At 42.1% G+C, this 11,663-nt stretch overlaps 1 pseudogene; it reads right to left on the reverse strand.

Annotated features, from left to right (window-relative positions):
• Positions 1–254: 254 nt before the first annotated feature.
• On the reverse strand, positions 255–372 carry LOC126210898 (5S ribosomal RNA; annotated as a pseudogene).
• Positions 373–11,663: the final 11,291 nt, after the last annotated feature.

Consider the following 11,663-nt stretch of genomic DNA (forward strand, 5'->3'; position numbering starts at 1 on the left):
CCTTCTGTCGCCGATTCTGCGTAGATCCTTGTCAGTCCTTATCTCAACTAAACTCCTCCCGAACAGGCCATGAAGGCCCAACGGTACCGACCGGTCGCCGTGTCATCCTCAGCCCATAGGCGTCACTGGATGCAGACATGGAGCGGCACGTGGTCAGCACACCGCTCTCCCGGCCGTATGTCAGCTTACGAGACCGGAGCCGCTACATCAAGTAGCTCCTCAGTTTGTCTCACAAGGGCTGAGTGCATCCTGCTTCCCAACAGCGCTCGGCATACCGGAGGGTCATCCATCCAAGTGCTATCCCAGCCCGACAGCGCTTAACTTCGGTGATCTGACGGGAACCGGTGTCACCCCTGCGGCAAGGCCGTTGGCCCCTATCTTAACAGTCCACCTAATTTTGATCATCCATCCATAACACCCCACCTACTCGGATCTCTTCTTTTCTGTTTTCCGACAATGAACGATTCACTTTCAGACAATGCTCATGACGAGTGATGGCCTCATTCTCAACGAACAGCTGTAGCTGCGAAATAAAAACTTTTTCGACTGTATAAAGCCATTGCTTGATCTTTGATTCAGATTTACTCATGCAGTTCATCGAAATGTTTACCTGTCACATCTTTGCTGTTTTCTTGTATGTCATAACTAACGTTTTTACGTTACAAAATGTATCTTTATTTAAAACAGATAAATATGGAACTTCATCCTGTTATTATTAATGCTTACGTTATGCCTGAATTAGCTGCATCACAATTTCATGTGTCTAATTTTGAATGTACAGTAGCCTAGTAGTTTCTGCGGCTACTAGATGGCGCTCGTAACAACACCATGTTTACTTACCCACACTTTCTAAAGTGAGCACCTCAGTCTTGTTGCAACCCCTGTCCACAATACGAGCAGCCCTTAGCGGCTCGCCATCTGACAAGTGTTCATGACGTCGCCTTTCCGACTGAGATCTTTTTTAATATGTGACTTGTAAGTACTGCATCTTTTCGAGTCAGTACAAACTTCAATTTTATTAATGTACTATATACCTAATGTTTTAGTACAGTTAGTCTAATTCTGAAGACGACGCTCATAGTAGCGTCGAAACCAGGTCAATTTTGACTTAATATTTGTGACCGAGGGCTTATTTGTTACAATATAATTCTGACACGGTCACTGAACCATAGCAGCTATGTTCAAAGTTTTAAACATAAATTGTTACGTGTAAGAAAACATGGGCAGAATAACGTAGGAAAAGCCTTAATGAGAAGATGAAGAGAGTTTGGAAGAAGAAGAAGAAAGCAAGCACATCAGCGAAATAAGTTCAGTGGCTGGGCATAACGAAGGGGAAAAATAAATAAACAAACAAATTAAAAAATCATTTTATATATATGACTTGTTTTAGTTACTAGGTCATTTGTAAGTGGCAGCAAATAAAATAAAAATGTTCGACGACAGCGCTAATTCGGCGGCCCCTATGAAAGAAAATTGCGGGTGTCGCCTTTGCGTGTCTGGTGTAGGCCGCCCGCACAGCAGAAGTGCTCGCTTGTTGCCGGTGTGTCAGGCGCGCAGCTGGCGGCTGCACGCGAGGCTCGCAGACAGACACGCCAACGGGCCATTACGTCCGCAGACACTCCATCAGCAGAGGCCTAATCCTTATACCGCCTCTCACGCCTCTCACTCAGCCACAGACACCTGCCGTTCTTCACGCCGTTCTTCTCTCGCAGGCAGGAAGCGCCGTATCCGGAGCACCTGCCGCGAATTACCTACCACACTCGAGCGCCCACGAATTCCCCGTATCTGACAATACTTACTGCATATTCTGGTAAGATAAAACCAAAAATTTAGAAATCACGCTAATGTGAGTATTTCCGGGATAGTACAAGCAGTTTGAAAAGAAAACTGGAGTCATTTTTCTTTCCCAGCTCCTACTTGCCCACACATTTCTGAACATACAGGCCGGTCGGAAATCCCCCTTACAAACTTTTAGGACATGTAGAGGGTAGTGAATACATGACATTTTGAATAGGAACCCATGTCCGGAAACGTATCGTTTCCGTTCTGCGACAGTTTCAATGCAGATGATTATCTCATCCACGTTCACGTGAGGAATGTACTTAGGCGTGACCCAGTACAATTGTCGCAATCCACTTGAAAAGAATACTGACTCGTTCCGTTATTACTTCCGCATTTGCATTACAACTGAAACATCCCCTTTGAAAAATTAACGAATTACTGTGCTGGTAAACCTCTTACGTTATTTGATTTTCAAACAGCTGAGCAAAACTGAACGTACTCAGACATTTCTCTCTTTACTTATTCTGATCAACAGTAAACTGACACACAATATTTTTTTTAGCGCAACGCAATCTGACTTTCAATAATTCCTACAAAAGAATGGCCCTGACTAACAATAACCTATACCTTTAACGAATCACTTACCTCACAAAAATCTTCGTTACTCGATCTACTGCAATTCAGCGAGCGCCAATACTGCCAGCTAAATAAAGGATTCTAACTACTGAAGGCTCTAACTGCTGATAGGCATAGTTAGCAAATGAAAGATTTTGATAAAGAACAAACAATGTGTTTACCTTAATAGTGTTCAAAAGTCATTATATATATATATATATATATATATATATATATATATATATATATATATAATCAGTTCATGACATCCAGTCTTACAAATTTACTCTCTCTGATGGACACACGTCCAGATCATCCGCTCTCAAAACGCCATCTCTTTGCCACATCCACAACTGCTGGCGGCTCACCTCCAACTGCTCAACGCTATGCGCTATTCACATCCAACTGCCCAACACTACAATAGCGAATATTCCAATGCCAACCAGCCACAAACTGCACACAGCACAGCCAGTGATTTTCATACAGAGCGCTACGTGACGTTACCAACATAAAAACCTAAACAGCCTACTTACACAACCTACACCTTATGGTTTACATTAGTCGACAACAAGAACCCAGCATCTACGCCACCTGCCGCAACGTACCGATGTGCAGCGGCTCGATGTGGCGACCACCAACGTTGTTACACACATTGTACCTCCGAAGCATGTTCTGGTACACTCTCTCCATCCCACCTGGTGCCTCTTCAGTGTCTTGTGCAGCGGCCAGAACTCGTGCCAGCAGATCTTCCTCTGTCTCTACAGGTGTCTCATAAATTAGGGTCTTCATACGACCCCACAAGAAGAAGTCCATATGGGTTAAATCCGGCGATCGTGGCGGCCATGCGGTTGGACCACCACGCCCTATCCATCTTTCACCGTACCGTCTGCTGAGATGTCTCCGGACAGCCAGTGAAAAGTGAGGTGGTGCTCCATCATGCTGAAACCACATGTCCTGACGGTCATTCAATGGCACAGCTTCCAAGAAAGGGTCCAGTAGGTGTCGTAGTAAGACTAAGTATGCGGGACCCGTGAGCTTGGATGGAAGGAGGTATGGTCGAATCACATGACCGTCCAGAATACCTGCCCACACTTTAATTCCAAACCTGTCTTGAAATCCCTGAACATGCATAGCATGAGGGTTTTCGTCCGCTTAGACATGGCTATTTCGAGCATTCAGAACACAATCCCTTCTGAATCTACATTCATCTGTGAAGAGAACTCGACGTGGAAACAGGGGCGCGTCGATGCAACGCTGCAGGAACCGTGTGCAGAAGGCTACGCATTGTGGAAAGTCTGCTGGACCCATAGCGTGTACCCTTTGTAAGTGGTACGGATGTAATTGTTGCTCATGCAGGAAGCCTAAGAGGGTATTGTGACTAACAGCCATTTCACGCACAATCGTTCGCGAACTCGTTGACGGGCTGTCTTCAATGCGACGCAGTACACCTTCTTCAAATTCGGGACTGCGGCGTCGCCGTGGAGCACCACAGTCCAGACTCCTGACGGTGAAGGTACCCGTTTCTCGTAGCCGTTGTGTAACCTGGGCTAACAGTTCGTGCGATGAAGTGTGACGGTGTGGAAAACGTTCGTGATACAGCCGACTAGCAGCTCTTCTGTTACCTCCAGCTTCGCCATACACGAGGAGCATGTCAGTGTATTCCGCAAACGTGTAATGCACTATGTTTCCTCTATCGATGATGCACAGGTATTGACTCGGTCTCACAGCAAAGCGGACAATAAGTGACATCTGGGGATCGTTTGACGCAGTACCCCTAATCGTGTCTACCCTGTTGCATACCAGAACAGGGAACTCTGAGACGATTTTCTTGCCCTAAGCAGACGTTGACGAGGTACACATCTGAATTCAAACGATACGATTCAGGACATGGGTTCCTATTTAAAATGTTCTGTACTCACTACCCTCTACATGTCCTAGAAGTTTGTAACGGGAATTTCAGACCACCCTGTGTACTAAATTTAATGGTACATTACGATTAAAGAAAAATCCAATCACGTAATGTGGCAATAAGAAGTATATAACAGAAACAAATGCATTCTGTTTATAAACCTTCATTGCCATATAATATGAATTTATCTCTGATACATGTGAAAAACTAAAAAGTAAAAATTAGTATTGACTGTTTTTACCAGATAAGGTAGCTAGTGGATGATTCTCTGATCAAATCTTCACGCGACAGCGGCCAAGTGGCAGCGTCACCTTGAAGCGACGTTTCAACGAGTTTACAACTCAGGCGAAGTCTGCTTCGTGATGACGCTGCTACTCGACTGATACCCCGAGAAGCTTTCGTCAGTGGACTTCTGCAAGATGTTCTGTGTCACGCAAGGCCAAAAAGAAAGGAATATCTGACTAAATCCTCTTTCAGTCTTCATACACTACCAACGACCTTTTGGCAGTCTGTGTGAAAGTACTTATTAGTTGAGGAAATACAGCAGCCAGTCACTTCCTATACAGGTTTATTTGTGCTAAGGCGAGTTTCAGGCTTTCGGCCATCTTCAGTTGGTGTAATTGATTTGTACATTCATCAGCCGTGCGCTTTTGTCAAGTGCAGTTTGAAACCTGCAGCTGCCGTGTGCAAAATGACAATTTGTTTAGCTACCTCGTTTCCCGAGATGTATAAGTCATTTAATTAATAGTTAGGTGCAATTGCTTTTATTCTGCGACTTGCAGCTCCTTTTGCAGCCATTATTTACATATCACACACACATTTTTACTTTGACAATGTAGTACAGCGTTCCGAGTGTGATCAACCTTTTTTTGTTTCTTTATATCGGAGAATATATTCCTGAGGCAAGTCACAACTTTTCTTCTCATTCAGAAACTACTTCTGCATTCACTTGTGCCTGTAGAATTAATATTTCCGGTCTTGAACCTTCATACATGCCTCTGTATGACTGAAGAATTGCTTTTACACATTTCTTTAAGAACTGCTTGCGTTGCAGTACCTTTACTTCTCGTGAAAAGTGATGAAAGTCTGTTATTGGTGCGGCCTGCGTTCTGTTCTGTGCGCTAGTATACATAATAAATGTCATTATTATTGCTTGTGTTACTTTTTACGAATGCTACTACGATTTTCGAGTTGTGCTTCATTATTCGTAGCAATATTCCTGACCAAGTGTAATGCAATATTAGTCATTAGTGTACTCACTTCCTCAAACACTTGCATAGATGAGGTTGGAGATCCTATATCTTTACACCATGCCTCGGTGAAATGACCTTTTTGTATATATTTGTGGCAGTATTCCAGATCTATAGACCTATATAACGTAGATCAGTTGTAGAATTTTGGAACACGTATTATGTTCGAGTATAATGACTTTCCTGGAGACTAGAAATCTGTCCTGTAGGAATCAGCATGGGTTTCGAAAAAGACGATCGTGTGAAATCCAGCTCGCGCTATTCGTCCACGAGACTCAGTGGGCCATAGACACGGGTTCCCAGGTAGATGCCGTGTTTCTTGACTTCCACAAGGCGTTCGATATAGTTCCCCATAGTCGTTTAATGAACAAAGTAAGAGAATATGGAGTATCAGACCAGTTGTGTGATTGGATTGAAGAGTTCCTAGATAACAGAACGCGGCATGTCATTCTCAGTGGAGAGAAATCTTCCGAAGTAACTGTGATTTCAGGTGTGCCGCAGGGGAGTGTCGTAGGACTGTTGCTATTCAAATGTTCAAATGTGTTTGAAATCTTACGGTACTTAACTTCTAAGGGCATCAGTCCCTAAGCTTACACACTACTTAACCTAAATTATCCCAAGGACAAACACACACACCCATTCCACGACGGAGGACTCGAACCTCCGCCGGGACGTTGCTATTCACGATATACATAAATGACCTTGTGGATAACATTGGAAGTTCACTGAGGCTTTTTGCGGATGATGCTGTGGTATATCGAGAGGTTGTAAGAATCGAAAATTGTACTGAAATGCAGGAGGATCTGCAACGAATTGACGCATGGTGCAGGGAATGGTAATTGAATCTCAATGTAGACAAGTGTAATGTGCTGCGAATACATAGCAAGAAATATCCTTTATCATTTGGCTACAATATAGCAGGTCAGCAATTGGAAGCAGTTAATTCCATAAATTATCTGGGAGCAGGCATTACGAGTGATTTAAAACGGAATGATCATATAAAGTTGATCGTAGGTAAAGCAGATTCCAGACTGCGATTCATTGGAAGAATCCTAAGGAAATGCAATCCGAAAACAAAGGAAGTAGGTTGCAATACACTTGTTCGCCCACTGCTTGAATATTGCTTACCAGTGTGGGATCCGTACCAGAGAGGGTTGATAGAAGAGATAGAGAAGATCCAACGGAGAGCAGCGCGCTTCGTTACAGGATCATTTAGTTATCGCGAAAGCGTTACGGAGATGATAGATAAACTCCAGTGGAAGACTCTGCAGGAGACACGCTCAGTAGCTCGGTATGGGCTTTTGTTGAAGTTTCGAGAACATACCTTCACCGAAGAGTCAAGCAGTATATTGCTCCCTCCTACGTACATATATCTCGCGGAGAGACCATGAGGATAAAATCAGAGAGATTAGAGCCCACACAGAGGCATACCGACAGTCTTTCTTTCCACGAACAATACGACACTGTAATTGAAGGGAGAACCGATAGAGGTACTACGCCACACACCGTCAGGTGGCTTGCGGAGTGTGGGTGTAGATGTAGAATATTACGCATTAAGGAACGGAGTCAGAAAGTTCGCTCATCACAGCCATATGTTGTTACGGCGTTAAGTCAGTGCCAGCCCGCAAGTCGGGGACGACAAAGAAGAGAGGGCTGTGAGATGTCAGCCAATCGCACGCTGACCGACCTCCCTTCCAGGACGACAACGCGACAGCAGCGGCCCCTGGGTGAACAGGATATAAGCGCCGCGCCCACTTGGATAGCAGTGTCAACGTTAGCCACTTCGATAGCACTTCAGGACAGACTTTTGTCAGATAGAGATCAGCGGTCACTGCAAAGACTGATTATTTCTTATGTCGCCCTTTCCTTGTGACACATCCGTGTAATTGCCACAGTTAAGTATATGTAATTGTCTTTTTCTAATAAAACTCATTAATACGAGTTGGCCGGCCGGAGTGGCGAGCGGTTCTAGGCGCTTCAGTCTGGAACCGCGCGACCGCTACGGTCGCAGGTTCGGATCCTGCCTCGGGCATGGATGTGTGTGATGTCCTTAGGTTAGTTAGGTTTAATTAGTTCTAAGTTCTAGGCGACTGATGACCTCAGATGTTAAGTCCCATAGTGCTCAGAGCCATTTGAACCATTTTGTTATTCTCCAGGAAGCTGCAGCGACAGCGGGTCGCTTTATAAGTTCAGTGGGTTGCCTATCTGTAGGCGCCAACTAATTCGATACGGCAATACGGAGCGGATAACTTGTCTACATCTTCTGGTACTCTTGCACGGCGTATATTACGACTCAAAACATGGAGACATATTCAGTGCTCACTGACATGCGTGATTTTTCTGTTTATCTATAATGGAAATTCTCGGGTTGGGAAAGCACGAGGGCTGTTCCGACAGTAAGGTCCGATCGCTCGCAAAATGGAAACCACAGTGAAAATCAGATGAAGCTTTGCACAAATGTGTTGGACAGAGTCTCTAGTACGCCCGTTGATTGCGTCACGTCGCTCTTTTCAGTTCTGAGCACACAGTGAGCACGTGAAGACCCCTAGAACAATAGTGTCTATTGCATGGGGGCTTAATTAAAATAAAATGCAAATAATTTTAATTTTTTGATTCAGTAGCTGTCTGTTCGGTTACGAAGTCTCGTAACGGTTGGCCCTGACTAGTATTATTACGCTATCTGACTGCAAAGAACAACAACAAAGAATGAAATGGAAATTTTCATTAACACAATTAATTAATTAATTAAGTCCCCAGCAACTATAAAACCTACGAAACCAAAGCACAAGTGTAACTGTTCCGTGTGTGGAAGTATGACTCAACGTACGCATCTGGCACGGTTCTTCTTCAACAACACAAGAAATTTTAAATATCATTTATACTGAATTAATTAAAGAAAATAGAAATACCATAATTACTCAAGAAAACCAGAATTACACTCTAATCCCAGAACACAAGCCAGATGCTTTGTTGACTGAACCTGTAATGAAGCATTATTTACGACATTAAATAATGAAAAATAAAAGAAAAGTAGTTTGTTACCTTAATTTATATTGATGAAAAGCACTCTAGACATTACAATCTCTCCACACTGACTCGCTACTATCACATCTCAACAAGAACTTTTCAGTATCACATCTCAGCAAGCACTGCCTACTAGCTCATCTCAACAAACACTCCTCACTACGACATCTCAGCACTGACTACCACGAGTTCTCCCAAAGCACTGCCCACTACGAGTTCTCAATAATCACTGCCAGTGGAGGCGGCGGAACAATACTCTCTAGCGCGATCTCTGGCGCTGTGGCTCAGTGTAGCCACCTTTCATATGCCCTTCCTCCACAGGCTAGAATTTGATGGTATTTTTGCCAGCATTGGTGGTGAAAATACCACCAAATTCGTCAAAGAAATAGAGACAAAAATGAAAGATAATATTCATGCGTAAATATCATATAACTAGATAAAATTTTGGCTTTGCACTGACCTTTCAATAAGCTAATATATAGAATACAGTAAGCAATACAAATTCTTTCATACATGTGACTTTACATAATAGTTTACACAAGTATTATGTGGTTAAACAGTTCAATCAATAGCGTCAGCAATGACGAATATGTGCAGGTAAGAGTCTCATAACTTTTCACAAACAGTAATACACAAAAAATCATTTTATACAAATATTCACATAAACGCTTTCCATAGCCCAAGAAACAAGTAGTTGACAGTTCCAGCAGTAGCACCCAGCAATGGTCAACAGGTGCAAATACCAGCAAGTGACATTATTTCAATAGAAGCAGTCCATCAGTGGCACCCAGCAATGTTGAACAGGTGCAGACACCAACAAGTAACATCTTTTCAGTAGAAACAGTCCATCAGTGGCACCCAGTAATGTTGAACAGGTGCAGACACCCACAAGTAACATCTTTTCAGTAGAAACAGTCCATCAGTGGCACCCAGCAATGTTGAGCAGGTGCAGACACCAACAAGTAACACTATTTCAGTATAAGCAGTTCCATTAGTGGCACCAACAATGTTGAGCAGGTGCAGACATCAACAAGTAACACCATTTCGGTAGAAGCAGTCCATCAGTGGCACCCAGTAATGTTGACCAGGTGCTGACCGCAGTCCATAAAATTCACTATCACTAATCACACTGTTCATCAGCAGAAATTAAACATGTCCTAGTGGCACCAATCATGTAGAAAAAGTGCAAATAACAGTTCATAATATTCCCTATCACTAATCACACAGTTCATCAGCAGAAATTAAACATGTCCAGGTGGCATCCACCATGTTGAAAAGTGCAGCCCATCACTAATCAGACAGTTCAGGCATGAACAATAGTTTGAATACACATACAATGCTTTTACACTAAACATACAAATCATAACAAACACACAAATGATATCAGATAATTGTCCTATTAACTATTACAATACACAAATACCAGTAAACCTATAATATTTATGGGTGTCAGTGCAAGCCACAACAAACAAATAAAATAATATTTAGGAGATAGGTTGGTACCAATTTGGGATAGGGAAAGGAAAACACACAAAACACACTCACTCATCTTTCATCCACATTAGTGCTACTGTGTAATTGAATAGTGTTAACTGTGTAAATGCAATTCTGTCAAAATTTTATGTTCATCATGTGTATCAAGTAGTAGTGGCAGCAATGTATAACAGTCAATAATAGTTAGTCAACGTCATAGTCATCATGTCAAGACCAATGTTTGCCAAGCCAGATCAAAATGTACAGTTGCTGAACAACTGTCAGTGAGCCAAGATATGCAATTACTTCCTCTCTCCCAAAAAAAAAGTATATACTGCTTAGTGATTTAACAAAGTGTGTGTTGCAGACAATCTTCCTTCTACTTGAGTGTTCTAGTCTGCCATCTTCATCCTCCTTGTTCCATATAGACCAACCAAAAAAAAAAAAATATGCTCCTCACTTACTTCACCTCTTATCCACCAAAACTCCAATAAACATCAGCATTACATAATCTCAATACTTCAATAATACCTCATTTACCTTACCTCTTGTCCACGAAACTCCAATAATCATCAACCTCACATAATCTCAATACCTCAATAATACGTCGATACATATAAACCTCAGCACCAATATCATTTCACTTCCATAACAACTCTTTCCTCTAGTCAGTCTCCTCGAACAAGTACAGACAAAATCCTAGTGCAACTTCAATTCAGCATCCCATACAATCCGAAGACACAGTGTCCACACACAACCTCTGTATAATCCATCTGACCCAAATCTTCTACTCATTATAAATTATAAGATACATTTTGGTTCCTTGTCCATCGTTAAATAAAAGAAATGCATACATGACCTCTAACAGACTTTAGTTTGAATAACTTTCAGTAAGTAAGTACGATTACGAAGTGTTAATGATGGTGATATTTCAGTGTGTACACCACTTCAAAAATTATGGCAAACAGAAGCAAACATGTGGAGTATTTCTCGTGTCAAGTGTCACTTCCTATTTCAATTGCTCACGAAGAATGCAGTGTAATAACTGTCAATGGTCTAAACCTAGTGTTGGTATGTCATGTCGTTAGCTTCCTTCCTATTAGCATAAATTTATACAGCTTCCATAAAACCTCCAGCTCATGTGACTTCTATGCAGTTTCTTGTACCAATGTCGTTCGTAGCATTATAGCAGTTCATTTTCTTATCTTAAAAATATCAGGCACTGAGCGTAAGCAAAACATGCAATAGCGAGTAAATATACCAGTAGAGAACAGAATGTAAACAAGTGGATGCAACACAATCCCTACAACGAGGCTCTGCCAAGCGAACAATCTATAATTAATACCATAGTGTGACCTAAACTCTATGTTTGTACACAGTTTATCAGCATTTCTATATACCAACTTATAGTTATGACAACAAAACAGAAGTGTGTAAATATGCAATCCATACGCACAGCAGCAAACATATATCTTACGTAATAAACAAGTCATTAGCATCATTCAGCATAAGCAAATAAATGTTCATATGTAACCTTAATAAGTAAATATGAAGGCGCAAGCAGATAAGTCACAAAGTATATCTTACATACATAACCACAGTCAGCACAA

This window comes from Schistocerca nitens, chromosome 10 (genome assembly GCF_023898315.1).
Source record: "Schistocerca nitens isolate TAMUIC-IGC-003100 chromosome 10, iqSchNite1.1, whole genome shotgun sequence".
Taxonomy (NCBI): Eukaryota; Metazoa; Arthropoda; class Insecta; order Orthoptera; family Acrididae; genus Schistocerca; species Schistocerca nitens.